Here is an 18840-nt window from a genome sequence, read left to right on the forward strand (position 1 = left end):
TAAGTAGATGTAGAAGCACTAAACGACATTTCATATAAGTTGAGAGGATGCGAAGGGATTTCTTTCCCCTTCTACTTGCCCTGAGTCCGTCAGTAACAGAACGGTAGCTGTTACCTCTTATACCTGCACCCCCCAAGTTGTACACACAAGAAAATAAAATATTAAATAAAGTACATAAGTGGATATAAAATACAGTGACACAGATGTTTGACAATTACATGTTTCAGTATATTTTAGTGTCATTCTTACAATATTTTCAACTAATAATTCATTAAATTAAGAGATGTTAGTTTGTGTTATGAAGTCAGGGGGGAGTGACACAGTGCAGATTGTCCCGTTGTATATGCTTAGAGTAGCAACTAACGGTGGAGAAAACATTTTATCTTCTGCTGTCAGTAGCTTTTTAATGTGTCAGTTCATATAAACAGCAATAAAATGAAATACAAACGCTTAGTATAGATTTTCGAAATATAGATTACCAGTAAACATTTTCAATAATAAGAATTTTCACTATGTCCAAAGTCAATTAGTTGAACGTTAGTAAGATGGACAGTAGCAGCTTCCCCTTCACGGATGGTAAAGAGTGTGAGTAGAGGGGAAACCTATCAAGCAAACTGAAATGAGGATTAGGATGGTATGTGTACGGATTATTTTTATTCTGACATTTTGATAGGTGACAGAAAATGGGAAGTTACGTGATTTATTTTTTTATTATAATTTTCATATTTAATATTTTAATGAACTGTAGTCACCAGAAACTTAAAAATTTGCGTTCCCAATTTTTATACTATTACAATTATTTGTAAAAAGTAACGACAATTCATTCAGCGGTCGATGAGAAATGTTTCAGTTACAAAAGTCAGTTCGTCTTAAATATGCGTGAATTATAGTGCATAGAATATATTATTAGGATGTCTAAGCTGTGGCAACGACCGGTAACATACAGGCCCGCGCAGCCTTGAAGCATGAAGCAATCAGGGTTGAGATCTTTCTGCGTTCTTCGGATCAAGCGTGACGCGAACTCACTGTATTTAGTTAAGTATGAGAAAAGGGGAATGAAGTTGAATTAGGAAACTAGTAGGAATAATTTTAAGTGTAACTGAGAATAAGAGAAGTGAAGTAGGATAAGGAGATAAATTAGGAGAGTTAAGTGAAAGTGAAGGGACATGAAAGACATAATAAGAGCAAGTGTTAAGGTCTCGATACGTCTGTGTTTTAAGCTGTAAATACTGCAGTGTAAGTAAGGGACTGTTGGCCCGAATACAGAAATGTGAAGTGCCAGCAGGACCGAGTATGTTGAGAAATATGTATCATATCATTATTAGGATGTATTGGATTTGCTGGTTTTGTGTGGGTTTGCTGATCGAACAACTGAATGAGGGAGAGCCTGTTGCGAGACCAGGGGCCAAGCGAGAAGCTGAAAGTTGAGAATGAGGGTAGTGTGGAACAAGGTGCTGAAATTCTTTGAGAAGACTGTGTGGGAATAGGGAAGAATGGAGAAAATATTTGAGGAAGGCGAGAGCTCACAGGGGCTGTCGAGCTAATGATGATGAATGGACCATACAGGGCATTGAAGCTTACCTTCCTGATTGGCATCAGTAATTCCAGCTTTACCAATATAGCACATAAGGAAAAAGAGACAAGGATAAATACGAGTCCGGTAGTGAAGTGGAGCGGAAATGTAGTAAGAGCAACACTGCAGGACTACCACTCACAATGTCAGTCTGTGGAATCTCACGAGATTCATCTAGTCCATCGTATTACATCTGTAAGGAAAGCTGTCATACCTTCCTCGGTCTTAAGAGATTTGTTGTTTTATTTTTAAAGTTCAATATACGAGTAATTCTACACTTAAAAAAATCACTGATACGAGGAAAAGTTCTGCAGGTTACAGTTAGAGCACAAATGCAGGTATATTATACTATACTTCGGGTCTCTGCACATACATCTTATATTATAATCATGTATAAAGTATGGTATAGTATACTATACTCTCAGAATTCAGGAGGATAAACAGTTGAAGTAATAAACAAATGTTTAAAGGAGGAGATGGGTGAAATTTAGTCAATTTTCGTATTTTTTCAAAAAATAATCAGTGACCTTTATTTATACGTTGGCCAAATTTTATCTATAGTAATGTCACAAGAGATCTGAGATTCCCCGATAAATCCACGAGCGAAGCGACATTGTGAAGTTGAAATAGATTAATATCGATTACTGCAATAAAGAAGTTGGATGTTATTCAGTAATGCCAATTGAGAAAAGCGAAATACAAGTTTAAAAATGTTAATTACATGTATTGCGCTTTTCTCTTTTTATTATAACAAATACATTTTCATTATCTGCTGAAATAATAATTTAATTTAAACATTTATAATATACAAATCAAGATTTCAGGTATAACTCCCTGTAAAGTTGATTTGAGTAATTTCGAGGGAAAAATTGTTCCGGAGCCGGGTATCGAACCCGGGACCCGGGTTCGATACCCGGCTCCGGAACAATTTTTCCCTCGAAATTACTCATTTATAATATAATTAAAAATAACCTGATTAATAACTACATTAGTTAAATGAACAATTGTTATGAAAGAGTGCCATTTTCTTTAGATACGATGGACATGGAATTAGAAGATGTAGATGTGGAAGTAGTATTTCGCACTTTATTTAGTACAATGGATTCATGCTCATCGATTTACGGGGAAACAGTTGGCGACACTGACTAAACAAAAGAACGACTATGCGATAAATTGATAGTGATAAATCGATCTGCAAAAATTATCGCGGTGTATGACTGTGATTGGTTGGAATTCAAAATTTCTTTAAACTTCATCGGTCGAAAATGGAATGATGTCATATAAACGAAATAGTCAGCATAATTGTCCTCAAAATTGATGCTTTATATTTCACAATTACAAACAGTTTTCGTGACGGAAAATCGACATTTTGAAGTCATTTTTTCACACTTACATTTTTACTGCAGGTAGTCATATTGAAATACTATAGACTCGAACAAATTTCTTACTAGGAAGTTGACATTTTTACTGCATGTTCTGAAAAGTATGATTAACCAAACTACATAGTCCTCGCGGAATTAGTAAGTTCAATAAGGTCGCAAAACATTGTTCAGACTGCGATGTTGCGATGTCAATCATTGAAGGCACAGGGCTTGTTGAACTATGCAAATCGTTAAAAGTAGGTTAGGCGGCAGTTTTGTGTTGCTAATTGCCAATTGATGTTTTAATTACTTTTGTTTGGCATATGCTTTTGCAGTAATAGAGGGAATGAACCTTCTGTCTTTCAACTGTTAGAACGAGCGGAAGAGACGATTATGGTTTAAGAATTTAATCATTTTCCATTGAAGAACTCACGCCATACAAGGCGAACAATAAGTCACCGTACTCTTAGATATACAATGTAATATGGTTGTACCATACTTTTTTGAGTCTTAACGGAGAAACGTATCTGAGGATGCTTCGAGAATGGTTGGTACCCCAACTAACTGCTAGAGATGTTATGAATCAAGTGTGGCTGCAACAGAAAGGTGCACCAGCCCATTTCGCGATAGAAGTTCTTACTATCAACTTCCCAACTTGGCCGTGGATCTGCAAGATTACCAGCACCATTACTATGGCCTGCACGAAGTTCCGACTTGACAATACCGGACAACAGCCTGTGGGGGTACATAAAAGAAAAAGTGACTTATAGACAGTATCAAACAAACGACGAACTGAAAGACGCTGTCTTTGGAGACATAACACCACAGCAGTTATGTAAAATGTCACAAAGAACCTGGAGACGTATCCAATTCAGCTTAGACAATGATAGAGCTCACACAGATCCATTGGATTAGATAAGTAAGAAATATCTATGCGTACTGTGACTTATACCCCTCCCTGTAGAATAAAATTATCCTTACGAGCTACTACGAACTTACTCATAAGCCAAATGCTAAGCCTTTACTGTAACTAGGTTATATTGAAACGTTGTTTATGTAATACTGGCCCTGTCGTAGGTCAGTCAGTTGACTCATGACTTCTCGAAGAATAGAATTACTGTTCGCTCAGTGACAGATCGTCTGAAATTTGTGGTGACGGAGCAAATTTTCACGGAGTAGTTCAGTTCATTACTTGGTGAAGTGATTCCATTTGTCTGGATATGTAAACTCAATTAAATTCCCGAATTTGGGAGACCGACATTCTTAATGAATTTCACGAATCGCCACTTCATCCGGAAAACTTGAAGTTTTTGCGTCATATTTGGTGTGAGCATCATCAATCCATTTTATTTAGAGAAATGCTGTACACCATTGCATATTTCTGGATTTTTACACAATCTATTGAACGACTTGATGGTGTGGAACTTCTACAGGGTTGTTTCAAGCACGATGACACTATATATCACACATCACGTGAATCAATGACGAAAATCCAGAGTATTTTTAAGGATTGTGCGGCAATCTTTCAGGATGGTCCTCTTAAAATCAATACATTTAAGGAAAGGTTGAGACGATTAGACTGAAAATCTAATTGGAGGTGCAGTGTAATTATTTAAGTTGTGTCATGTACTTAATTGAATTGATATATAATTAATTAAGTTGATATGTAATTATTAAGTTGATATGTAAAATAATTAAGATGATATGTAATTAATTAAGATGATATGTAATTTAGTTGATATGTAAATAAATTAAGGTTATATGTAATTAATTAAGGTGATATGTAATTATTTAAATTGGTAATAGTTGGGTGAAATAGAAGTAGTTATAAGTTAGATTTACTTTTGCTTATCGTAGGCGTTATTATAGAATAGTTTTTAATTATAGTCCTAGGTTTATTGCATCTACTATTTATAGATTTACGTTTATTTTATTTCATTTAGGTTTATTTTATTTTATTTCATGTAATTGTAATTATTGTATATTATATATCACTGCCACCGGGTGTATACTCAATTGTAGTGTTAATAAATAAATACATACATACATACATAGGCTACATACATACATACATACATACATACATACATACATACATACATACATACATACATACATACATACATACATACATACATACATTTCCAAGAATTTGTGGCCACCACAATCGCCCAAACTTAACATCACGGATTTCTTTTTGTGAGGTTAACTGAAGGAAAGCGTGCACCGCAGTAAGTCCTACATGACTGACGACTTAGAGGAGAACGTTATGATGAAATAATAACATTGTTGTGCAATATTGAGATGCCGCGTCGACTTATTTCCATTCATTCGTTTGCGATTCACAACAAAACTCTGTATTAGTGCAGATATTAGGCCTGTAGTTACTACAAACACGATGTTACTGATAATTTTGACGTTCATTCAGCAACAAATGTGATGGAAGCCTTACCGGATGGTCTCTGGCTTCCGTCTAGGACCGCAGATGACCACTGAGTGCCATACTTTCTGAGAAAGCGGACTGTGGCCACCTCATGACCCACGCCGCTATTTTTAAGAATTCCTCATTATCGTCGTGATGTCAGCTCATCTGTCACCAAGCAACACGATCGCCGCGGAAACAAATGCGGTTGCGTGCAAGGGCGCGTTCTAGCGTCATCACGAATTCCGCTACGTAGTCCGTCGTACGAGAAAATGGAATTTTTATGTGGATGTATGTGTAATTTACAACTTGCTCAAATATTCTGAGCTTATTAACCTTCAACTCCTCAAGGGCTTGCTTAATGATGTTTAAACCTTATCAAGACGCGGAAATGTAAACTTGACACAAAGTAAATATATGTAGATTTGGATTTTCATGTAAAATCATGTTGGTTACTTAACAACATTCTGGAACATATGTAAAATAACATTCGTTGACAATTAAGAATGGATCCACAATAGTAGAGTATGAATTTAATTGTGCACATAAATGTATATTTGGTTGAAGAACATTTTGTTGCATGTTTTCTAGTTATGCAATGTAATACATTTTTCCTTCCAATGGCAGATACTTGACTTACGTCATTCTCTCAAATATCTTCCTTTCGGAGAGACGAGCCGAATTTGTAGAATATTTGCCGTCGAAGAGGTGCCCTTGGTGCTGCATGGAAGGTGGTCTGTAGAGCACCGGCTTCATGATTATGATGATTATTGGAACAATGGTGGAATTTCGGTAGAGGAAACGGGAATAGCCTGCATGTGAATCGTGAAACTGTCGACGCGTCAGTTATTTCTTAATAGAGTGAATCGGGGGAAGATGCCTAAATTTTTCTTTGATTGAAAATTTAAGATACTGTTCATTTAGTTTTGAATTTCATATTGAAATATCAAAATCTGTAAGGTATTTTGAAACTATATTTTTGGTACAAAACAGAAAACATTAATTACCTTGGTTATAGATACAGGTTTTCTTCTTGCCTGTACTGTAGGCATCTTTCCCCGATAGTTGGCTAAGATGGCAATTGCAATTAACACATTTACTGATATATGTATTTTACCTGAACTTGGTTTGATACATGTATATAACAAAATTGACTTAATCTAAAGCTCATGGACACTTTGTCACTACTTAGCAATATAGTCATTGCACATATTTTATTGTCGTGTGCAAGACTCATGAAGTCACTTCTTGCACACAATGAATTCAATCCAGTACATTTTTTTGTCATCATTCTTTTTAGACGACGTTTACTGGCATGTAAAAGTACTCCTGCGGGACAAAATTCCTGCACACCGGCGACACTAATATAACCTCAGCAGTTGCGAGTGTCGTTAAATAAAACATAATTTAATTTAATTTAATTTAATTTAATTTAATTTAAAATACAGAATTAAATTACTAATGGAATACTAAAACAGCAGTACAATTATTAACAGTTCGTTAAATGTCACATAAGTAACGCTCAATAAATTAGTGGACCACTATATCAACTTTAAAGATTCGTTACCTACCGACAAAATAAAATATTTAATTTTTTTTTTTTTTTTGCAACTGGTCATCCATATAATATTATAATGCTACGGTGAATATGATATTTGTCGAGAATTAATAAACATTACGTTTATCACATTACAACGTTTTTCTTTTGTTTTAGAAGTGAAGTTAAAAAATAATCGTTTTTTTAAATCGATGTCAGCAAACGCAGTTAATACTGGGGCACTAGGACTCCGAAAACAGATGTTAATAGAGAAAGAATTTCATACAAAGCAGAGATAACAATCAGTGTCTTGTTAGACATTGCTTATCGCTGTCATCTTCTCCTCCCAAAGTGAGACCGCAGTTGTCATGGTTACAGTGATTGTGTAGACAAAGTCACGCGACATCATTGCCACAGCATCATGTGCTAGCGTTTATTGAGGGGTGTTGCATTTCTTTAACGTATAAATCTCTTCTCACTTTAAATGCCACATATATTTATGATGACGTAAAGCTTTGAAATATTACCAGCGACCTTCCATTGTATCAATCGTGATATCACCACTTGAGAACCGAGGGTATTGTTTATGAAGGAATTCTGCATTATTGGCTACATTATAATCATCATCATCATCATTATAACATTCATCAACAATAACAACATTAATTAAATCTTCAGTGTCTTTTTGACATACAACTAAGACTTTCAAAACATTTTCTATGCAGTGGATATTTTCTTTTTGTCCTCAACAAACCCGTTTCGCAAAAAAATCTTAGCCTATTTATTCGTTCTAATCGATATTCATCTATTTCAGCTTCACAATGTCTGAATAGGTTCAATATTCATAAATATATGAGTATTTTATTTACAAAATAGTCCTAATAAATGTCACTCGAGGTCTGAGATTTCTCAGATAAATCTGAGATCTCTTGTGACATTACTATAAGTGAAACCATGAAACTTTAAAATGCTGGTTTCTCGAAAATTTGAATTTTGAGTTGTATTCCTTAAGGCTGGTTCACAATAAACCGGGAACGAGAACCAGAATGAAAATGAGAAGCAGAGGACGTGAATATGAAAATTTTTGATTCACAATAAACCGAGAACTAGACGACTATGCATATCGATATGCATGTCAATAACGATATGTAAAGTCGATATTACTGTACGTATTCTGATGTTATTTGTGTATAATTGACCAATGGCGTTCTCTCATGAGTACAAGGCAGCCAACATAAACACAGGTTAACCAACTTCGAAATTTCAACTGAAACATTTCATTAGGTACGGTACTATAAATATGCCCATGCATCTTTATTATCACAACCTATTTTAAGTCTACCATAACGTAAAATAATTAGAGAAGAAACATTTGTAATAGAACAAAGTGAACACAACAGTAGTTATTGAATTGAAGCATGAATATGTAGTGTGTAATACAACTAATACTGTAATAATATATGATTCGCTTCCGATCGGTGTTCAAAGACGCAGCTATTGAAAGCCATTTTCTAATTTTTATACGAGGCACGCCGCTTATCGTAAATGTGAGGATTTCAATATTAGAATCTCATCAAATAAAACTTGCTCCATGATGCACAGCACAGAACAAAATAATGCATAGGTTATGTCACGGTCTTCTTGCTACAAAATATACGACGACAAAATAGCTTTTAGAAGGCAATAGAATGAATCTAGTGGGCTGTGATCGGAAACGTGAACGCCAAAGTTGAAACTTGGCCAACTCTCCGTTCCTGTTCCCGGGCTCCGGCAAGCTTTTCGTTAATTGTGAATGCTCACATTTAAATGTATACATTTTAACAATTTTACCGTTTTCGCTTTCGTTCCGATTCTCGTTTCCGGTTTATTGTGAACCAGCCTTTACCCTTTTCAACTGACCCCTAGATATCATAGTGGAAGAATAAATTGAGTAGCTTAATATCAAAGACGGACATTTGTCTTCTCCATAGTTTTGATCTCGAGGCAATTTTTTAATTCACAGTGTTCTTTGTAATATTTAACACAGTTTATTTTATAAATATAGTATTGGAGTTCGCATATGGTTTCACTATAACTGGAAACAGCATGAAAAATTGTATAAAAAACCACAGCTATCTAAATTTCGATTGAGGTCAGATGTCCGTCTTTGATATTAAGCTACTGGTTATCAGTTTATAGAATTTATTTTTTCACTTAAATTTGTTTGGCTGTCCATTTATGGTTTCTTGCATAGTTTATGTTCTGCATAACTGAATTACTACTGTTCATTGTATAAATATTTGTCGGAGGACATACCTAGATTTCATTTCCGCTGTCTCTTTTAGTATGAAATATGACTTAATTTTTAATTATTTTTTAAAGAATTTAAGAAACTTCATATTTTATATATAAATTAAAATCGGGTAAAATCTCAATTATCACGTAACTCGAAGATGTCATGTCATTGTGTGACAATACAACGGCTATTTCCAAATTAGACGCGGTGAGTAAATTTCTTCTATGCTCAGTTTTTTCTTTCATTCCTCCTAATTACTTGTTTCTTGTCCGTTGTACGAATTTATTGTGACAACTATTCTTGCTGTAAATTTGCACACAAAGGAACATTATGTGTGATATATTCTGCCAAGGTGAATAACATGTCGCTGTGCTTAGGACGCACTTCGTACTTCAGAATTCACTTTCCACTTTAGTTCTTGACTTGAACATATCCTACATTATTTTACCGTAATATTTTATACTAATATTATTAGCCATTAGAAAGAAAGAAATATTTAAATAAGTTTCATTCCATTTCAATAACTAAAATTAATAGGCTAATGTGTCTCAAGAAGAAACTACACGATACCTATATTCTGGTTGGATGATCGTTCACCTCTACTTCGGCATGTGAACGTGAGGCCAGCAGCCGGCTGGTCTAACTTGGCCCTTCATGGGCTGTAGCGCCATGGATTTACTTTTCTTTACTTTTTATCTCAAGAAGAGCTATACCGGCGTTGTTCATCTGCTAGTATTCGCGTCCAGAATTTTGGCGTTGTACATGAAAGAAGTCATTCCCTTTTAAGAAAGTAGTTACTATTATTATATAAATTTACGTGTGACATTTAATTGTATTTTTCTTTACTGAATCCTTCATCAATCATCGCTTCGAGTCGAGAACAGTGGACAATCGCCATACAGTTAACAATGCAATAAAAAAGCAGGCTTCATATGAACCACGACTACCTATATGAAAATGACAGGCCACTGGCGTAACTCAGGCAATAGCGCGTTTGCCTGCTGATCCAGAGTTGCGCTTGGGCGTGGGTTCGATTCCCATTTGGGCCGATTACCTAGTTTGATTTTTCCCGAGGATTGCCCGAACCTTAAGGCGAATGTCAGGTAATCTTTGGCGAATCATCGGCCTCATCTCGTCAAATACCATCTCGCTCTCACCAATTCCATCGACGCTAAATAACCGAGTAGTTGATACAGCGTTGTTAAATAACCAAGAAAAAAAAATATGACAGCCTACGCAATGTATGTCAAATGCCTCATAAAAATAACAATAAAATATGTTATTTCTTCAATAAAGAAAATTTTGAACAGTCTGTGTATCTTTCCTTCCTAAGTACGGCCATAGAATTTATTTAAAGAATAATAAATAAATAAATAAATAAATAATTATATGTATATATATATATATATATATATATATATATATATATATATATATAGAGTGCATATTCACCAAATTGTCGGCCTGTTTGGCGCAGTTGTTATAGCGCTTGCCTTCTATGTCCGAGTGTGCTTAAATGCGATAGACTCATGTCAGTAGATTTACTGGCATGTAAAAGAACTCCACCGGGACAAAATTCCGGCACACCGGCGACGCTGATATTACCTCGGCTGTTGCGAGTGTCGTTAAATAAAATATAACGTTTTTTTGCACCAAATTGAGTAATGCGGCATCTCGTGACGTCTGTCTAACCAGAAACAAAAGAATTGCGGAACATATACACAAGGTTGCAAGCCTTCGAAAGAGCAGTGATACAGCTGAGCAAGTTCTGCTTTTTCCCTATATTTGTCATACTGCGTTACAGCAAAGGTACGTGCATTGAATGCACTCAAAATTGCATCAAGATCGAATGTAGACCAGTGCGACAACCTGTGGTTGAGTGACCGACATTGCTCCGTGTTGTAAATAAGAGAATGAATAAATGAATACAAATAAAGTATATTAATCAGCAATAATAGTAACAATAAAGATAATAGACAAATAGGTTATGGAGACTACTCGTACTTTTGAATAGTTATTGAAAACAAGAAAGATAAGATAATCTTATCAGTAAATAATATTATAATAACTCCTTCAGATACGAGTATTATGGGAAGAGAGGCAAAAGAATTAAATTTGAAAAGTCATAATACAGAAATTAAGGAATTGTGGATTATAAAATTTTGAGTGAACTCATTGTAGTCACAGGAATTGCAACGAAGGAACTGAAAAATTATCTGAAATTAATATTATGAAAGATTCCTACTAAAGAGCAAACCACGGGACGTCATGTAGTATACGTAATGCAGAAGTGATACGGTTTGCAAAGCCTCGGTGGTATGTTGTTTCAACCAAGATAATTTTAGAGCTTAAAAATAACTGTACAAATTAATTTGGGAAAATTAATTCAACTTTGTTTCCCGTCATGTGCCAAGAAATCTTGTCATATTATCTGAATGCCCGTTGGTGCGAGTTCTCACGGGGAAGAAATATTGTTATGCAATTTCGGCTAGTGTATGGGATCGGTGCCCACCTAGCATAGTGATAAATTTGGGGAGCTACGATAGATAGTGAAATCCGGCTACGAAAACCATTTATAACAGTTGGGGGGATCATCGATACCTCCATTCTGTTTGGATGATCGTTCACTTCTGTTGAGGCATGAGATGTGAGGCCAGCAACCGGCTGGTCGGCCTTGGCACTTCATGGGCTGTCGCGCCACGAATTATTATTAATATAACATTAGGTATTTTTTAGAAATAGAGCAAAGAAATACTTAGTTCCCGTGTAAACTATTTGCAATTCCGTAAACGAAGCCATTCTTCACCATAAATGATTTAAAGTCCAGACAAGACCTCAAACTCATTTAGAATCTTTCTTGTAAAGGGATGGCCCTTTTTTACATTGGGTATCTCAAAGCCCCTCGTATCTTCGAATGAGTATCCATAATAGAATATAGCTTCTTGAAAGATTTGATTTTACAGTAGTGTTGGTTGTGAAAAATATATTCAAATCATCATTCTGAATGACAAATAATGTTTAATATTTACATGATTATCAGCATCTGTCGAATTTTATATCTTTAAAAAATATATTTTATCGACAGGTTACCAGAGATAATTCTACGAGTAATTCTAACACTTTCAAGGATTTAAGAAAGTGGAGCAATTAAGACTGCACGGATGAGAACACCTGCAGTGAATGTATTGAATGTATGTATATGGTGACAACTGGCTCCAAGGTAGGACTGTCACTTTGCTTCAGACGGGACATAGTTTATACTGTATTAGTCTATGTATCATGAACAGACACATAACCACAATTCTGTGATTTTTGGTCAGAATACGATAACTCCAAAAATAGTGTTTTTTTAGCTGAAAGCGCAGCCCTATATAAAAATACAGTTCTCTTTCGTTTGGTATAGCCGTGATATCGCCATCTAATCTTATATTATTTTCATTCACATATCTATGTAAACTAGAATTATATTTGTATAGGAAAAGTGAATCGGCAGCAATTTATGAAGATTGCACATTTTTTTTAACATAACAGTCTTGCACCTGTGACTGAGGTTCTGGCACAGAGGACGAGCGACGTGGTTCACAAGAGAACGACTAGTTGAGGTAATAAAATTAGTTTGTTTCATTGTATGACTGATCATGCGCACTGCCTCCTTTCTGAGACAAAATATCTGTGCGCAAAACTTTTTTCTAAGACTATACATCTATTATGGCAGTATGACGATGTGTGTCAGAGGAAGAACAGTTATTTGTATACATTTGAAGTCTGATTAGTGTAATATGTGACTAGTCGGCGAAGCATGCAGTGGAGGGGTAAAGGAACTGGCCACTCTACCCCATTATCTCGTGGCTTAGTTGCATTATGATTGATGCCTTATTGGTGTCACTTATGAGGTTCAAACCTGTCTTCGGACAGTTGACTAAACAACAATTCTTCCAACCCATTTCAATAAAATCTTACCTAGAAAACGAAAGACTGCCTTCTTTAGGTTTACTTAGTAACCTATGTGAATTTATATCGACAAGGATGTAATAAAAGAAGAAATGAGCCGTTCAGAGCAACAATGGTGTAAGTCAAAATTGGGTAATGAGGTTTAAAGTAAAAATTCTGTAAAATACAGCGCAAAGTAGCAATTAATATGTCCTTCTTGCTATCCACTGACTACTGTACTAATAGTTTAAATAAATTGAATATTAATTGCTACCTTGCGCTGTATTTTACAGATGTTTACTTTAACCCTCATTATCCATTTTTGACTTACACCACTTCTGCTTTGAAAGGCTCAAATGTACAATGAGTTACAAAAAAGTAAAAAAACTAATTAATTTTGTAACAATTATAATAATTACACTCTTAGTAAATTATTTTACATTACAATTAATGATTTTAGTCTTTATAATCTCAAATTACAATTATTGTGAAGTTTTCAGAGCTGTTGAAATCCTCAAATGGGAGGAAACAAAACTTTGGTGCTACCATTGCAACAACAGAAACATGAACTGTGAAGTATGTAGAACAATACAGAACTTAGTACCGTGTAGTCCACACCTGTGGAGTAACGGTTAGCGAGTCTGGCCGCGACACCAGGTGGCCCGGGTTCGATTGCCGGTTGAGGCAAATTGCCTAATAGAGGTTTTTTTCTGGGGTTTTCCCTCAACCCAAATATGAGCAAATGCTGGGTAACTTTAGGTGCTGGACCCCGGACTCATTTCACCGGCATTATCACCTTCATCTCATTCAGACGCTAAATAACCTCAGATGTTGATAAAGCGTCGTAAAATAACCTAATAAAATAAAAAAATACCGTGTATTTTCTCCTGTGGCGTCAATTACTACCTAGGCAAGAGAATTGAACTGATGTCTTTTCCAACTGGATACAGTATATTAAAAAAGACTTGTAATAAAGAATGGTAAGAAGTTCGTACTGAATAATTACAGAATGACGTAGGCAGACTTATCAAAGATGGACTCAGCAATTATGAGGACGGAACAAGTGAACGCCTATCCCTAATTGCATACGGAAGATGATGAATCACCGAGACTTGAGTTTTCTGCCTTAGATAATGAGAACATCTTTGGCTTTCCTGAATACCGATGTGGGATCATCGAAGTGTTAAGGAATTGAATCACTGATCTTGACAAAGAGTAGTGATGCTGTTTTGTTTTCTCTTTCAGACTGCGCGCGACTTCGTTGTTGCCTTATATAGAGTTGCTTCCTTCTGGTGGGTAGTCCGTCAGTCAACTTTCTCGTTGCACAACGTTTCCGTTACCTAGATATAGACGCGAGCAAACAAAACACTGTTGATACCGCGAGATCGACATGAGGTCATTTCGCGTTTATTTGCCGGTAGGTAGAATATTCTGTGTTTATACAGCGTATGACGATGGTATTATGCGGACTTCTAACACTGGAAAAATATCTTATTTCATTACCGTATGAATTATTGAATTTGCTAGTATAGGGAAGTTTTCTGTATGCAAATTTTTAAAATGTGTTAAGTGGCCTTATGAAATAGACTCGATTTTTTTTGTTATTACCAGTCTCTCAATAAACTATTGAAGTCCTTGATTTTTTTTAACATTCCAAGATGTCATTTTAGTTACATAATTTTTCATAGGTAAGATTTTTACTTTTTCATTACACCAAGTATGGTGAGAAAGTATTGCGATACTGTAAAATAGTTATTTACGATACAGATGTTAAAATGACATTTTATTTTGTGAGTAGGAATGTTTGCAAAACGAGACCGCAGGCCGAGTTTAGGAATTCTGCGAACAAAATAAAACCATTTTTAGCAAGTATGTCGTACACTATTTTCTAAAGAGACGTTCGTCTGTGCTGGTATAGAGACAATGGCTTTCATGCACTCTGAAAACGGACGCTCATTCATTGAGTTTCCAGTGTCTAATTTTTATAAAGAATTATAATTTTTTTTTAAGAATTCAAGGAAGCAGGTTTACTTCTTTCATATAAAGGCTATTCTGCAAACCAAGGTAATGCTGAAAGAGTGCTAACAATTCTTTGTACGTATTTCATTCTTTGTTCCATTATGAAGTTCGTGCAACAGGTGGGCTGTTCTAAGCTGGTTTAAGTCATGCACAGAAAGAAGGTACACACGGACAGAATTTAGTTGAAGATGGCAACCACCTTATCAAATAAGACTATTATGTGTAATGTAAATGGCAAAATTTTGTTCTTTTTATATAGGTGAACAGTAAATGTTTCGACCAGCTATTCATCACGATTATTCAAAAGAGCCAGCCGGTATAGCAGTGAAATTATTAAAAGTTTCGATCAAAAGAAAGCGAGTAAATAATTGAAGAGTCCATTGCAAGAATGGTGGATGTCATTTGGAATACATTTTGCAGGAGAAGCAATTGAAAGTTTGAAATGCTTAGCACTCAAAGCTTAACTGTGATTTTCCGATCATTACTGGACAATGACTATCAGTGTTAATTCCATATAATTCAGTATGTACATTCTGTGTGTCTTAAGCTATGCATTAACAGTCTTGGTTCATTTTCGACAAGAAAGTGACGGAACTTGGTGTCTGTCCGTTGTCTTGTGATTATCCTGTGATGTCTCAGCGATGGCCCTGTCATGTCGATCTCATGACTAGGAAGGTCAGCATTTGTGAAATGTCTAGTGTTCGAGCCACTAAACCTCCCCACCATACTTAGAGTGGTGTGAAAGTTGGATAAAAAGGGGAGACTAAAGAGAATAATAAAGAAGGAAATATTAATTACTGATGACAGGGTAATTCTAACAGAATCAGAAGTTGATTTACGAAGGACTATTTATTTTCTAAATTAATAAAACGTTGTAATGTAGACATATTAATAGACAAGACGAAAGTTATGAATGACCTGCAATGAATGTAAATCTTAATCAAAGATTATTATAAATAGTAACATTATTATTTATTGAACAAGTAGAGTTTTTAATACTTGCGATTTTGCACATAAAGTTTCAAAGAAATTTCAGTATGCAGTATTAATGCAACTTATAAAGAATAAGGCTAGGAAAGACACAATACTTAATTTTTTTTTAAACAATTGGTGTTCCTGTGTTAACGTAAGCATCTGAGAACTGGAGAATGATTAGAACAGAGACGAGAATGGTGAACACTGTTCACTGGGAGTTCTGAGTTGTTTCTGGATATATTTTCAGAGATCAAATTAGCAATGTAGATATTAGGAGAAATTTAAACATATTCACCGAAACAAAAAAAATTGAAGCGTGTAAATTCAATTGGTATCAACTGATTAAATGTAATGACTATACTTCGAAGCAATAGGATTTCGAGTTGTTGGATGTCCATGAAGAAGATAGAGATTACCTGTGAGATTGAACAGGTCAATTGACCTGTAATGTGGATAATGGAGATGATGATTATGATGGTGATGATGTTGATAAAAAGTCATCTTCTTATTTTTCACATTAGGAAGATGCCTATTAATATAGATATCCTTTCTATGTTAATATCAACGTAAAAAAGTAATTTCTTAAATTGCATTTTTTGACGTTTTTGAACTAATAGATCATTTTTATATTTTTTTCGGGTCCCAAGGGAAAAAATGCAACTCTCTGCATCAAAATCCACAGTTAATTCCCGATTTACCACGAAAATCGTCTGTAGCTGCATTTAGATTGGCAACAGGCCATGATTGTTTGGCCAAACACCTGCATAGAATTGGAATATATCAGTCCCCTATCTGCCCATTGTGCAACTCAAACCAAGAAATGGATTCGGAACACCTCAAAATCTGTGCTTCAGTGGCTAGTCATGATAATATCTTTGAAAAATATTGGAGTGCAAGAGGTCAAATGACTTTATTGTCAAACGTCTGGTATTAGAAAACAACAACATATTTTTTTCGGCATTTTTTGGTAATTTTTAATACTTTGAAGAACTTTTAGATCATTTTGAATGCATTTTACTTCCTTCTTTACACATAGGCCTGTTAAATCTTTTTCTAAGCAAACAGATGAATAGCAGGCCCTACTAATAATTACCTACTGAATAACTGAATAACAGTGAAGTTTGAGTTTTATAGTTTGGAACAAACTCTAAAATCCATCCCTTATTTCACTGGAGGTTTCACCTCACACAACAGAAGTAATATAAAATGCATGACAACAGCTTAGTTTAAGTGAGGGCTTTGACCTCTACTGTTCTTTTGTCGGTACGAGAGTCTTTAGAATTTATGTTTGGAAGGGGGGAAACTTTCACGTTCACAATAGGACGTTGTGTCCCCAATATGGTTCGGAAGGGATGTACTAACAGTAGACAGTATTTTTAATACAAAGATTGCAAAAATGCATGTGCGTCCACAGTTTGTTTTGTCATTTATACTCCCCATCTGGAAGATCTAGTAACAAAAGTGAAGATCAGAAGGAGGAGTAGACGGAGAATGAAGGCACTGATATGGACCACCCTTGATTGAAACACATTAAAATCTATAGTTTTCCCTTAAAATTTTAATTTTTTTGCATGCTCTTTTTCTTTATCTTAGTCAAATTTCAGGAACTTGACTCCTCTCTCCGACATTTACAGGGAAGTCACTGAAACAAGGTCACTAATTTTTAAGAAGTTGTGATGCGAGTAGACCTACGGTGATGATATTTAAACGTCAGTTTCTTTTAATATTATGTCATTTTTCCATTATTTTAAGGGCATTTTAATGATCATTTTAAGTAGATTTTTAGGCCATCAACATCCGCCCCCTAGTGATGATGTGAGCACATAATTTTTCCCATGTTGAGAGGAGAACTGGTACTACCTATTTAAAAATATGACTGAGTTTTTAATATCTAATACAAAATTCGCTTACAGTACATCATCATCATCATCATCATCATTATCATCATCATCTCTTCAAGAATGAGAACTCTCCTGTTCTGGCCTCATGTCTTATTATATTGAATTAACATCATATCATCAATATAGGGTAGTAGCATATTAAGTGTAATATTTTTATATAATTTAATGAAAATGGTTATTATTCGGTTGAGAAGCTTTTATAATCCAGTCTGCTGTCAAAAAATCTGAAAGTTAGAATTTATAAAACAATTATATTACCGGTTGTTCTTTATGGTTGTGAAACTTGGACTCTCACTTGAGAGAGGAACATAGGTTAAGGGTGTTTGAGAATAAGGTGGTTAGGAAAATATTTGAGGCTAAGAGAAATGAAGTTACAGGAGAATGGAGAAAGTTGCACAACACAGAGCTGCACGCATTGTGTACTTCACCTGACATAATTAGGACCATAAAATCCAGACGTTTGAGATGGGCAGGACATGTAGCACGTATGGGCGAATCCAGAAATGGATATAGAGTGTTAGTTGGGAGGCCGGAGGGCAAAAGACCTTTGGAAGGCCGAGACGTAGATGGGAGGATAATATTAAAATGGATTTGAGGGAGGTGGGATATGATGGTAGAGACTGGATTAATCTTGCTCAGGATAGGGACCAATAGCGGGCTTATGTGAGGGCGGCAATGAACCTCCGTGCTCCTTAAAAGCCAGTAAGTAAGTAAGTAAGTAAGTAAGTAAGTAAGTAAGTAAGTAAGTAAGTAAGGTATTTATTTTTTTAGGCTATCGTCCATACAAATAATAGCGGAGACAAATTGCATCCTTGTCTTAAGCAATTGTTAATAATCATACAATTCC

At 35.2% G+C, this 18840-nt stretch overlaps 1 protein-coding gene across 1 annotated transcript in view; it reads right to left on the reverse strand.

Annotated features, from left to right (window-relative positions):
- Positions 1 to 18840, reverse strand: part of Tsp (Thrombospondin) — a 123574-nt gene that overhangs the window by 69566 nt on the left and 35168 nt on the right. The window lies entirely within an intron of this gene.

This window comes from Periplaneta americana, chromosome 17, assembly GCF_040183065.1.
Source record: "Periplaneta americana isolate PAMFEO1 chromosome 17, P.americana_PAMFEO1_priV1, whole genome shotgun sequence".
Classification (NCBI taxonomy): domain Eukaryota; kingdom Metazoa; phylum Arthropoda; class Insecta; order Blattodea; family Blattidae; genus Periplaneta; species Periplaneta americana.